Here is a 12,911-nt window from a genome sequence, read left to right on the forward strand (position 1 = left end):
GTGTGTGTTATAAAATGTCAAGAAATATTCAGTTAAAAAATTGGAACCTAGAATTTCATTGACATCCCTAAGGTCACACAGGAATGTCCCTTCAGAGCCCAGACTACCTGATATTTCATGACAATACTTACTGATTTTGTGTTAGTTGAATTAGGTCATTATTTGTTCATTTGGTTGAAAAGGATCTTGTTATACAGCTCAAGCTCATCTGTGTAAGCCATGCTGAACTTAAACTCATGATTTCCTTTTCAATACTGGGATTATATGCCTGCACCACCATACCCAGCTTGCATGTGTATGTGTGTGTTTGTCCATATGTGTGTGTGTGCACATGCATGTGTGTACCTGTGTGTGCACATGTGTGCGCGCATGCGCGCGCACGTGTGTGTGTATGTGTGTGTGTGTGTGTGTGTGTGTGTGTGTGTGTGTGGTTCCAGGAATTGAACACAAGACCTTGAATTTGCTTAGTTACTGATCTACCCCTGATCTGTAATATAAGTCTAGAGTGTTTTTAAGTATAGTGGATTAGAAAACTTGAAACATTGTAAGACATGAGTAGGGAATTGTTAGTGAAAGCAGTTTGTTATAGTATCAAGGAAATATACTCACTTCTATAGAAACCATATGGGAAACCATCAGGGTCACTCATGAAGTAGAATGGGAGCTAGAGACCCCTTACTAGTATGAATTCTCAAAATGAACAGAAGGAGCAAGCTAGTCATGTTTAGAGCTGGCTAGTTTGTGGAGTGTCTTTGGGATCCATATCCAGGACTCACCCCTCATTGTCTAGTGTCTAACCTTGAGAAATCTGGGACAGTGGAAAGTCACAGGACAAGGGATGTGTGAACTCTGAATTGCTTAGTCTGTATTTTCAGAATGTAGTCCTAGAAGAAGGACTCTTCTCCAAGAGGGTCAAAAGTGGTGATGTTTTGGGGGGCCAAAACAGAGGTGACATACACATATTGCCAGGTTATCCAAAAAAACCATAGGACAGATTGCTGAAGATTCATGTTTGTAGACCAAGAAATATGGTTAGAATTTGCGAATGGCATTTCAGAGTATCCAAGGTATGAGTTGAGACAAGCAAGTAGGAAGAAAAGCTGGGAGAGCAATTGAGGCTGTATGATAAGAATGTTTTGGAATTTGGGTGCTAAGAGTGTAAGACATTGTGGATCTATATTGTCTGCTGAAGTGTGCATTTCAGATCATGAATTTTATGTCTTATAAGTTGGATTTTAAATTTAAAAGTGGACCAGGAAAATACAGAAACACAAGATAGAAGTTGTTCTAGGCCAGAAGGCAGACAATTTAAGGTGGAGAGAAGAATGTCCCTAGACTTCAAACTGAGCACATACTTTACAGAATGAAGTCAGGGAGGAAATGGCATTGAAAACAAGTATTTGGAACTGAGTAGATAATTCAGTGGGTAAATTATTTGCTATAGAAGGATGAGGACCTGAGTTCAAATCTGTAGCACTCACATGAAAGCTAAAGCTTCTATAATCCCAGTTGGGGTGGGTAGGCAGAAAGAGGCTTAAAGGATACACTGGCCAATAATTTAGAGTTTGGAGTAAAAGGTGTGTCACTCACTCCAGAACCCAGAGAAAATAATTAATCTTTCTGTGTATCAGCTTCATTCTCCATATTTATGGCCTAGAAGGATAACTGTATCCATAAAATGCTTGTGATGTAAGTACAAGAGTCCACAGAATACATGTTTAAAAACTTTGGGTGTGATAGCACACATCTGTAATCTCAGTGAGGGAAGAGTAAAGACTGGTGGATCCCTAGGTCAGTCCAGTCTAGACTAATCATCAAACTACTGGCCAAGGAGAGACTGTATTAAAAAAAACAAGATTAATGGCTCCTGAAGAACAAACCTAAGATTGACTTATTGCTTCCACATGGATGTACATATGTGAACATGTGCACCTGCATATATATATATATATATATTCACCTACTGAATATGTACAAGGAAAAACAGAACACAGTGTCATAAATGGAAAACTAAAATAGGAGGATTAAATGGGGAGGAGAATAGGAGGGCAAATTTAAAGATGGAATATGGACAATGAGCACTAAAGGCCTTTTGAAAAGCCTAATGGAGACCTTCTACTGTAGAGGCTTCCAAAATATATAAAGGAATTTAAATGGAGTTAGCATATAATGAGGGAGATAACATTTCAGCTAAATATGTTATAAAACAAGACCCCAGTACCCGGTATGGGTTGCATGTTTTTTCCTTATTTAGTTTTTATTCATAATCATAAATTTAACTCTGCAATCCCACTAGACTTGGAATGGAATGAGGAAAATACAGAACCCCAAGAACTTCAGTGAGAGTAGAGATCAAGGGTATTATGAGCAGATAGGGTGGGGCACTTCCTGACCCACAGAAGGAATGGTCTGTTGGATAAGATGCCTACAAGTTGCATGAATTACAGTTGTCTACAGTCAGAGATGGTGATCTTCTTCGTGGTCTTGCCATTTCTGGACCCAAAACACTCCATGGCTTCCATGATGCACATGCCTTCTTTCACCTTCCCAAAGACCACATGTTTGCCATCTAGCCTCTCAGTCTTGGCAGTGCAGGTAAAAAGTTGGGAACCATTTGTGTTTGGTCTAGCATTTTCCATGGACAAGATGCCAGGACCTGAATGCTTCAGGATGAAGTTCTCATCCTCAAATTTCTCTCTGTAGATGAACCTGCCACAAGTGCCATTATGACGTGTAAAATCACTACCCTGGTGCATGATTCCTGGAATAATTCCTATGAAAGGAGGAACTCTTACACCCAAATCCATTCTCTCCAGTACTGAGAGCACAAAACTTTTCTGCTGTCTTTGAACCTTTGTTAGGAAACAACTAAAAATAGACATGTCTCAAGGGCTCGCATGATGTAAAGGAACACAGTTAAGATTGGCCATTGCTGCAGCAAGTGGTGTTAAGGGGCAGCAGTGTCTTTCAAAGGTGGGTTGTATCTTTTTTAGTCATTGGCAAAAGGGGTCATATAGACCCCCTCAAACATCACATGCTATTCCTAATGATATTTGTTACCTCTATAACATCCTGGTAAGAGCTAAGGAAAACACTTATGTTTCCAAATGTGCAGAAATCAAACTGGTACCCATCTAGAAGATTCAGCACTGCTGACTAGCATCTATAGTGGTGGAAAGTATTATATGATACTGGAGGAGAACAGTAATCATTAGTCTCATTTGTAAACCTCATATAAACTACAGCATTGACCTGTCTGCAAGATAAACCCAATGGTGAAATAGTGGCACAGATGTTATGGGAGTAACCAAACACCCTTTGACTGGTGTTAGGGCCCACTGCATGAGATAGCAGTCATTCATGGCACTGTGAATGAGGATAAGAACCTGAGGTTAGAGAGGTCATGGGCCTAGGGGACAACCTACTACTAATATTATATTAAATGAACATAGCAAAAAAATGACTCCTGATGACATGTTGCTAAATACAAAGATCAGTGCCTCAACCCAGAGAAGTGTGTTCTTGCAATAGATGGAAATTGATATAGAGACCCACAACTAGACAGTGTTGTTTATTTTTACATAAAGACTTAGATCTTGGTTGGATATTTGAAGCTGCAGTAGCACCAAGAGTATGGTCCTTGTTTTTCAGTTTGTTGAACTTTTGACTATATAATCATCAATGCTAAGAATGTTGCTTCACAAAATTACAGTATGAACCAGGCATAGTGGTGTATACCTTTAGTACCAGCACTTGGGATGCAGAATCAGATGGAGTTCTGTGAGTTCAAAGCAAGCCTTGTCTACAAAGTGAATCCCAGAATAACTGGGCTATGTATATAGACCCTGTCTCAAAAAATAAAACCAAATGAACAAATAAATATAATATGTTTAGAAATTGGTATGTTTAGTATAAAACAGTATGTTTAGAAAAGGAAAAACCATTTCAGAAATTGTTCTAATTAAAGCCAAATTTCACTGATCATTTGTTATAAAATTTGTCAGCATCTCAAGCAGCAATTTTTCAAACCACACATTCTAACATAATGCAATCCAAAGATATACTAATTTGATGCTTACACAACAGTAGCAAAAATATTAAGTCTTTGTTTTCTATAATTAAAGTACTATGTTTCTATAAGAACAGATAATTTTATATCTGCAGTAAAACCACTGAAATTCATAACACAAAAATAAAATCAGAGCCAAGAGGTTCCAAGCAGCATTTGCTTGTATTTAATAATTCATGCACAGTGCCAAGTGTTAATGTTATATGTTCAGAACCAAGGCTGTGGTGAAGTTGTTCAGTGCAACACAGGCAAGTTCTTCCAGAATGACCTCAGATTCATGGAGAAACAGTGGGAATTTAGAGGGTAGAATGTATGTGGTAGGTGGGATGAAACTTTAGACAACCTAACCACCCCTTTAGAAACATCTGGAATTAAAGAACAAAATAAACAGCCAATCAAGGAAAGACCTTGCAGCGGAGAAAGACAATCTTCAGTCTCGTACATGGGATATGACAAAGATCAGAGAAGTCAATATTGAGGGCCATGTGCTTTCCCCCTTGTTATCTATTCTCCATAGTCTTCCCTGTAACATACATGTATCTCCCCTCCCCCAGGAAAAAGATGAGAACCCTGAGCTAAAGGATTAGGTTTTAATTTCCTTAGTACATATTGCAGTTCTTGATTTAGAAAAAAGAAAACAAGTAGCATTATTATTGAATATTTTATATATGTGTATTGCAAACCTTATTGACCACATATTTAGTGTTTTCAGGAATAAGTTGGGCATTCCCAATAGAACATTATGTAGCATTTATTTCTTTATAAGCAATTCTTATTTGTGTTGTTTTTATATTTTATTGTACATCAGACTTTGGAGCAAATCCATTGAGAGACACTTCAGGAGCAACTTTGTAAACAGAACTTGTTGCAAATAACAGTTGCACTTATTTATATTAAATCTCTATCTCCATACACATACATATATACACACATATACACATGCATATATTGTTTTAGGTGTTTAGGGTTACAGAGATAAGAACCCTATCAATTTCTCTGAAATTGATGTTTATATTCCAGTTTTTTTTTGAGTAGGAAGGCCTGAGTTCTTGGCTCCCATAGACTAGGTCTTAGGCTCATAGCTAGATACATGCAAGATAATGGCTATTTTAGTTAAAACAGAGAAGGCATCTATGCGCTTGGAGTTTCTCCTTTCAGATACACAGCAAGGCATAATGTCTGTGCCTTTGGTGGTCAGGGAAAAGCTTTGAAATGCTGTTACTGTGGTATTCAAGCACTGCCTCATCTTCGGCAGTAGGGCGTGTTGCCATTGTATGATATGTTTAGACAAAACCATGCACTTCAGTGATCTTTGTTCACATGAAATTTGCAGAAATAAACAGTATTACTGATTCCTTTTTTGTTTGATGTCAGTGTAAGATATTCATTAAGAAAATGTGCTGGATATAATGTCACCTTAATTACTGTACGAGAGAGTTTAATGAAGGCAAATTCCCCTTTATAGCATTAGGCGCAATGCCACTAGACTCTTCTGTTTATTCCAATGAATTACATTCTGGCACCCATGAAAATCATGTAACAAATGCATAACTAATGTGACATTCACACAAAACATCACATTAGTTCCATACGATCAGCTCTGTTCTGGTGTACACCAAACCAAATCACGTTATTGTAATGTGGGCTGTGATTTAATACCCTAATTTGTAAGTGCTTTTGTTTGAACCTGGCATGTTATTTATACCACTCATGTTCGTTCTCAGAGACATTTATTTGCTTTGGCTACCTTGTCCTACCCATAATCTCCACAGTAATCTCTATACACCTAAATAAAATGCCAAATACCAAGTTACTACATAATATGCTCTTTATCTTTTCCCTTCAAGTTCAAAATAGCATGACAATATTTTTTGATAAAAAATTGTCATAATATAATGTGCTTTGAGGGTTGGAGAACAAAAATTTAGAAAGACAGCAGATTGTCATCCCAGACAGAACTTAATAGCAGCATACATAATATTTTAAGCAAACTAGAGCCATGCTATGGGCACATAGTTTTCAGTAAGTATCCTGTTTCTGGCTCTCTTCCTCTAGTCTTTAGAGGAAGCTCCCTTGCATTCTTTCATGCGTATGCACAACACATGTATATATCTGTGAGTAGATATGCATATCCATATCCACGCTCCCATACAGAGGCCAGATGAAGTCTCTAGGTGATTTCTATCTCTCTCAGTTATATTCCTTTGAGACAGGATCACCCAATGAACCAAGAGTTTGTGCTGATTTTCACTGAGTCTAACATCCACCAAGTCCCAACAATCCTCTGTATCTCTCCCCCCACCTTCTTCCAACACTGGGGTTACAGATACACATAACCATGCTTGTTTTTTCTTAATGTAGATGATGAGGATCCAAACTCAAGTGCTCATGATCATGCAGCAAATGCTTTTACCACTTAGCCAGCTCCCCAGGTCCTTTCTTGCATTCTTTAAGATCATCTCAATGGATACCTCCTGAGAAATGCTTTGACTTTCCTTGCATGTTTGCACAGTCACATTACCCTGGTGGCAATATGTATGACTGCCTTTTCAATAACTTTGTGTCCTTTTCCCTTAGTAACATAATTTCTGCTGTTTTTCCAGGTGAGTGTATGGCGACCCAGAAATGAAGGCTACCTAGGTCAACTTCCCTTATAACCATGGAATAAATTATTGCTATGCAAAAAGTAAAAGCATCTTTAGGAGGATAAGGTATGGCCCTCTTTCTGCATTTGTCTTTTGTGCAGATGTGACAATTGAAGCCCAAGTTGTCATCTAGGACCACAAGGTGAAAGCCATCTATTGAAAACAGTGAACAATAAAGATGCAACCATAGCCAATTTATTATCTTCCTTATCTATCCTGAAGAGACTAGATCTGACCCTCTTTCATATGAAAGACAGAATATATTTTTTAAAATCAAAATCAATATTCAACATAGATAGCAGTGGTCCAGCATAAGAAATTGCTTTAACCAGACAGAACAGGGCATTAATTAATCCAAAGAGATGTTAATATGAATGAAATGGCTCCAATGTGATAGATTACACCTGGCCTAAAGTGAACACGTGACTGGATGTTCTATTATTTTCAACTAACCCTAATCTTGTACAATATACTCCATGCTTCCCACAACCATAGTTACAGACTGTGGTTATCTTTTCATTGGTTTATTATTGCTTGATCACTTTTCCTTACCCTTAACATATATTCTCAATGAGGATAGAGGTTTCCTCTGGAGTTTGCTCTCAGAACACATCTCTACTGAATGCTGCAAGAATGAATGAACTAATTCTTTATTTTTTATTATAAGATATCATATTTTAGAAATTACAAATTTGATGGAATAGAAAGTGTTCTATTTGGAGGGAAAGGGTTGTCAGTGGAATTGATAAAAGTTTTTTTTTATTTCCCCAGACTTAAAAAAAAATAAAAAAAGAACTTGATGAAATTAGTAGTAGATAAAAATTCATTTCTAGCTTCTAACAAGAACTCACAAACAATGGAGAACATATAAATAGAGTAGTAGCAGCCTTGTTAATAATACTTTCCCTCTCTGTTCCTGATCTTTTGATGACAACCCTACTGGAGGTACTCTTTATCAGGCACTAAAGCAATTGCGATGCTGTCACATGTCTTTCTTGATGTATACGTATTAGACATAAGGCAGCTTTCTGTTCCTTAGCTTATGTTAGCATATAATTAAAACTCTGACTGTCTGCTACTAAGCAACGGAGCACGGCAGAGGTTGATCACATCCCATCACAAAGATAGAAAGGGGGAAAATAATAAAAAATAATCGCACACATTCCTGTAATCAGCCTTCAGATCTTAATTATGTTTTAACTCCTTTGTTATGCCCAAGGCAATGCCTACCAGCATTTAAAGGACACTTTCATTCTCCTGCTTCAGTTCAATCTAGTTCTTTAATTTATGTCTTAGTCCATTTATGGGGATTCTTTGAGGGACATTTAAGGTCACAAGGGCTGAGGGAAAATAGACAGAACTCTGAAGGTGTTGAGCTCATTGAGGCTTCTAAGTAGCTAGGTGTGTGCAGGATTGTTTGTAATCTGAGACATTTGGAAAACTGAGGATGGGATAGGGGTGCTGCAAAGGACGGAGGGTAATAGAGGAAAATGGCAGCAGGGCTTGTATCCCTGGTGGGCCGGCACGCAAACACATTTACCACCCAGTACCCACTTACCAACCGCATGACCTGAGCTTCAGCTGAGTATTTTACACTGCTCCAAAGATGTCTTACGCCACAGTTTTCACTTTCATGCTATCAGTCCTTTTTTAATGTGCCAGTTTGGGGTCATGCTTAGAAGGAAGAGCTTACACTCTGTTCTGAACCTTTTCTCTCTATCCCCCCCAAAGATTACTATGAATCTCACTCATTGACAGAGTCATTCATTCACAAACAATTCTGAGCCTCTATTTTGTGCTAGACACCATTCTTTGGTCTAAGGCCATCATGGTGAACAGTACAAGCAGTGTGCCCCAGTGGAGCGAGCGTTGAATAAAGGAACAGCCAGTGATATGTTTTGCATATGAGATGTCCTAAAAAATCTCGTGTGTTCATGGATTGGTCTCCATAGTGTGATACTATTGAGAGGATAATGATCCACCAGACCTCTGCCTTCATCAGTGGATTAGTTCATTGGTGGATTCACAGTATGGCAGCATTATTGGGAGATTGTGGTGATCTGAAGAGGAATGGCCCTCATAGGCTCATGTATGTGAATGCTTGGCCCATAGTGAATATCACTATTAGGAAGTGTGGCCTTCTTGGAGTAGGTGTGACCATTTGGAAGTGTGTCACTGTCGAGTTGGTCATTGAGGTCTTACAAGTTCAAGACTGGCCAGTGTGGCACAGTTTTTCCTTCTGCTGCCTGTCGATCAAGATGTAGGACTCTCAGAAACTTCTCTAGCAGCATGTCTGCTTGCATGTCACCATGCCCCACCAAGATGATAATGGACTAAACCTCTGAAGCTGTAAATCAGTCCTAATTAAATGTTTTCCTTTATAAGAGTTGACATGATCATGGTGTCTCATCATCCTGACTAAGACAGAGATACAGAAGTAGAGAAAGGCCAGGTTGGAGGTGTAGGTCACTGGGGTTGTACCCTGGAATGATCAATCTTGTTCCTGGCCTCTTCATCCTGAACTTCTCTCAGCTTTCTGGAAGCCCTTTGGGGAGCAGCTTGGCTCTTCAATGGTCTTCCTCTATGATGTTATGCTTTACCATAGCTTAGAAATGTGGAACCAGCAAACTATGGACATAAATCACTGAAACCATGAGCACACACAAATCTTCCCTCCATTAAATTGCTTCTGTCAAGTGTTTTAACAGTGATAAAAAGTCTGACTAGCAGAACCAGTAAGAGACACATTTTTTTAAGAACAACTAATTAGTATGTACATCCCTGATCTATTTTACTGTCATTTACTCTTCCCTCCCACCTATGAAAGAGATTCCATAATGCACAGGGTAGTGCCAGGGCGCGAAATTTCATCAGTTTGTAGCTTCTATAGCACTGGGTAGTCCAATTTCACAGATGAATGAATGAAGGTAGACACAAGGTCAACTTGTCTCATTCTATTCAATCAACTGAAACTGGGAATCCGGGGCTGGAAAGACAGCTCAAACAAAGATGGTTTCCACGTGAACCTGATGACCTGGATTTGAGCTCCAGAACCCATATGAAATATCTGTATATGGTGATATACATCTGTAATCTCAGCATTCCTGTGGATAGATGGAAGGTGGGTGAATACAGGAGGCTAGCATAGAGGCTCATGGTCTAGCTAGTGTAGAGTATGCACCGTAAACCAGAAGAAGCAAGGTAGAAGGTAAAAACTGAGTCTCTGACCTCACGTACACATCATGGCCCATGTAAGCCTGCATGTATGTGTGTGCATGCACACACACCAATTGAAACTTAAACATACTAAAGTGGGAATCATTCCACCTCTAGTTCTTCAGTGTAAATTCTTAACTACAATTCTAGGAAAATTCTCTAGGATGATCCGTTCCTTTTTTATAGTCTATGCACAATATACCAAACTGCCTCTCTCTGAATCTGTTGTAAGGTTCCATGGGGAAAAGTGACAAGGTGAGGTATCAGTCTTCTTTGAAAACTATAAAGAAGCCTAAAAGTGCTGTGTAAAATATAACATCTTATTACCTTGATTTATGACTTTCTGTTCACCACTTAAACTTGCCTGTGAGGACCCATATTTGCCCATTTGTCCATCAAGCCTTTCTGTTTAACTTTCCATGCTTGTTAAGTTGCTGCTCAGCCTCGGCTGTCCATGGAACTTCCAGGTATGCCTTTGGTGATTCCTTCTCTATACCTCAGAGTAGAAGAAGTACAGAGCTAGACTTTGTTTGGGTGCTTGTTTAGTGTTTGATGAAATCAGCAGTTGTTTGAGCATAGGTGACATTACTCAAAAATGAAATCATGCAGAGAGGACATGGAGTGAGTCTGATAAAGATGGAGTTTATTAAAACAAAAAAAAAGAGTGAATCTCTGCAAATCTCGAGTAGTAGCTCCAATGTATATGCCAAAGAAGCAGCTGGAGGCTCAGAACTCTGTCTCCTTGCAAGTGAGAGTGACCTGTGGGTTTCAGATAGCCTGTAAAGTCATATCTTACCACTTGAATGTATTTCTTCTTGGACAAGCCTTATGATGACACAAAAGGAAACCATGTGACTTCTCTCCCTCAGCTAAAGGCATTCCATTTTTACCTAGATTTATGAAGCCCAAGGTAAGTCTACATCAGTTTCTATAGCACTGGGGGTATTTGGGGGGTGTACCAGGGGCTGGGAGGGTCTGTTTCAGGTCCTTTTCCCAGAGACACCTATTCTGACATACATGCTCTGCATCACCCAGTGATTCCTGATTATGTTAATGTTAGGAGCCCAGACTTAGGTAAGTTTCTTGGAGGGGATGAAGGGATAGATAATGGTTGTTCCCTGTTAAGGTCATATAAAGGCATAGAAAAACCTAAATTAGAAAAGACAGGAAGAGCTGTCTAAAACTAATTAGTTATATCAGGAGAGTCAGAAAGGTCTTGTATATGAAGATGACACTTCTTGTAAATGGTATGAATCTCTAGTGGAGAGGTTGGGGACAGGGAAATTTGTTGTTGTTGTTTTAAATGTCATGCCTTTTTGAAAATTCATGTGATGTGTGTGTGTGTGTGTGTGTGTGTGTGTGTGTGTGTGTGTTTTGGGTACATGTGTGTGCATGGGCCTAAAGTGTCTTCCTGAATAGTTTTGCAATGTATATTCTTTTCTGAGGAGATGTGGAGGGGGGAATCGGTGTGTTTCCAATTTGAAAGGAAAAAGCAAAGTAAGGAAAGGAGAAAGGGAAGAAGGAAGATGGGGCATGAGAACTCTTGCCTGTCACTAACTTGGCACCTGTTCCTTTGCTGTTCTATGCGGCCTTACTAACTTTTGCACTTATTCATCTGTAGTGCACAAGCTTCATGGCTGCCTCAGAGGGAAAGTGCATGCACAGGACTTGAGCTGTAGAAAAAGAAAATATAGTTGGTTACCAGTCCCCAATGAACTGGCTCAGTCAGAGCCAGAAAGCTGTCCTTCCGTCATCAGTTGGGATGGGGACAGTTACCTTGGTGGACTGGAAATATACTCCTGGGAAGCTGATTATGCTTCCCAACATTTCTCTATCTCTCGATAGTTTCTGGAATTTTATATTTCACGTGACATATCCCAAATCCTATTATTGCTGCTTTCACCTGTACACTGCAGTTAATTGAACATTAGTTACATCATCATATATTCTTACTAAGGACCTTCTTAAAGTTACCAGTATACAGATTAATTTTCAAACTCTCTATTAGCTTCTTTATGAATGCTACCACCTCTTAAGCCCAAGGTTCCCCATGAGCATCGTAACATGAGGCTCATACCTAGGAAAATGGGTTTCCATCTGGACCTGTGGCTTGATACTTCTAGCCAACCTTGTAGACCTGTCAACCCACTAAGAGGACAAGGAATCAAACCACCTGTGCCCTTGAGGAGCTTTAATCAAAAGTGGATACTGACATGTTATTATAGAAGTTTTCTCTAGTCCTGCTAGAAAACGATTAGCTGAGTTAGTGACAAAAAACGTTTGTGAGTCTAGAGATAGAGCTCAGCTTTAAGAATGCATACTGCCTTGCTCATGACCCAAGTTCAATTCTCAGTACCCATGTCACTTGACTCACAACCTCCTGGAACTCCAGCTTCAGGAATCTAGTGCCTCTGGCCTCCTCCAATACCGTCACACCCATGCGCATACCCCACGCCCATGCACACACATAATTACAAGTAAGTCTTCAAGAAAAAGGCTTTCCTTCCTAGCATCTTCTATTTCCTTTGCTTGGGAAAGTTTTAACAATCCTTCCAAACTTTCCCTCTGGTGAGGCTGTGCCTGGGATTGGCTACCACTCAGGAAAGCATTAGGAACAGAGCCCCAGCTCAGCCAAAGGGCCATGTTTTGCTGCAGGGTAAACTTGTTAATATTGGGAGCACAGCCAGGGTCATCCATCTAAGAACACTGGGACAGCATCTTTGGATTGTTCATGGAGCTACGGTCTAATTAATTTTCAAATGGACAAAATAGCTTCTTGGGCCATGTAACAAGCGTTTTCATTCATTTCAGGGAGGTTGGATTTGGCTCGGAGCAGAGTCACGAGAAATTCTAATGGCTCCCTCTCTTCTTTGTGTGTCCTCAGGAGAGCTCGGTTGATGTCAACAAAGCAAGATTTGTGCTCCAGGCGATTGGAGTAGATTCAGTTTCTAGGGAGCCAAGTTCTCTGCCTTCCCCTGGAA

General features: G+C 39.5%; 1 pseudogene; it reads right to left on the reverse strand.

Annotated features, from left to right (window-relative positions):
- Window positions 1-2,441: 2,441 nt before the first annotated feature.
- Window positions 2,442-12,370, reverse strand: LOC101822928 (annotated as a pseudogene).
- Between the last annotated feature and the right edge of the window lie 541 nt (window positions 12,371-12,911).

The sequence above is a fragment of the Mesocricetus auratus genome, unplaced genomic scaffold, assembly GCF_017639785.1.
Source record: "Mesocricetus auratus isolate SY011 unplaced genomic scaffold, BCM_Maur_2.0 Super-Scaffold_100676, whole genome shotgun sequence".
In the NCBI taxonomy this organism is placed as follows: Eukaryota; Metazoa; Chordata; class Mammalia; order Rodentia; family Cricetidae; genus Mesocricetus; species Mesocricetus auratus.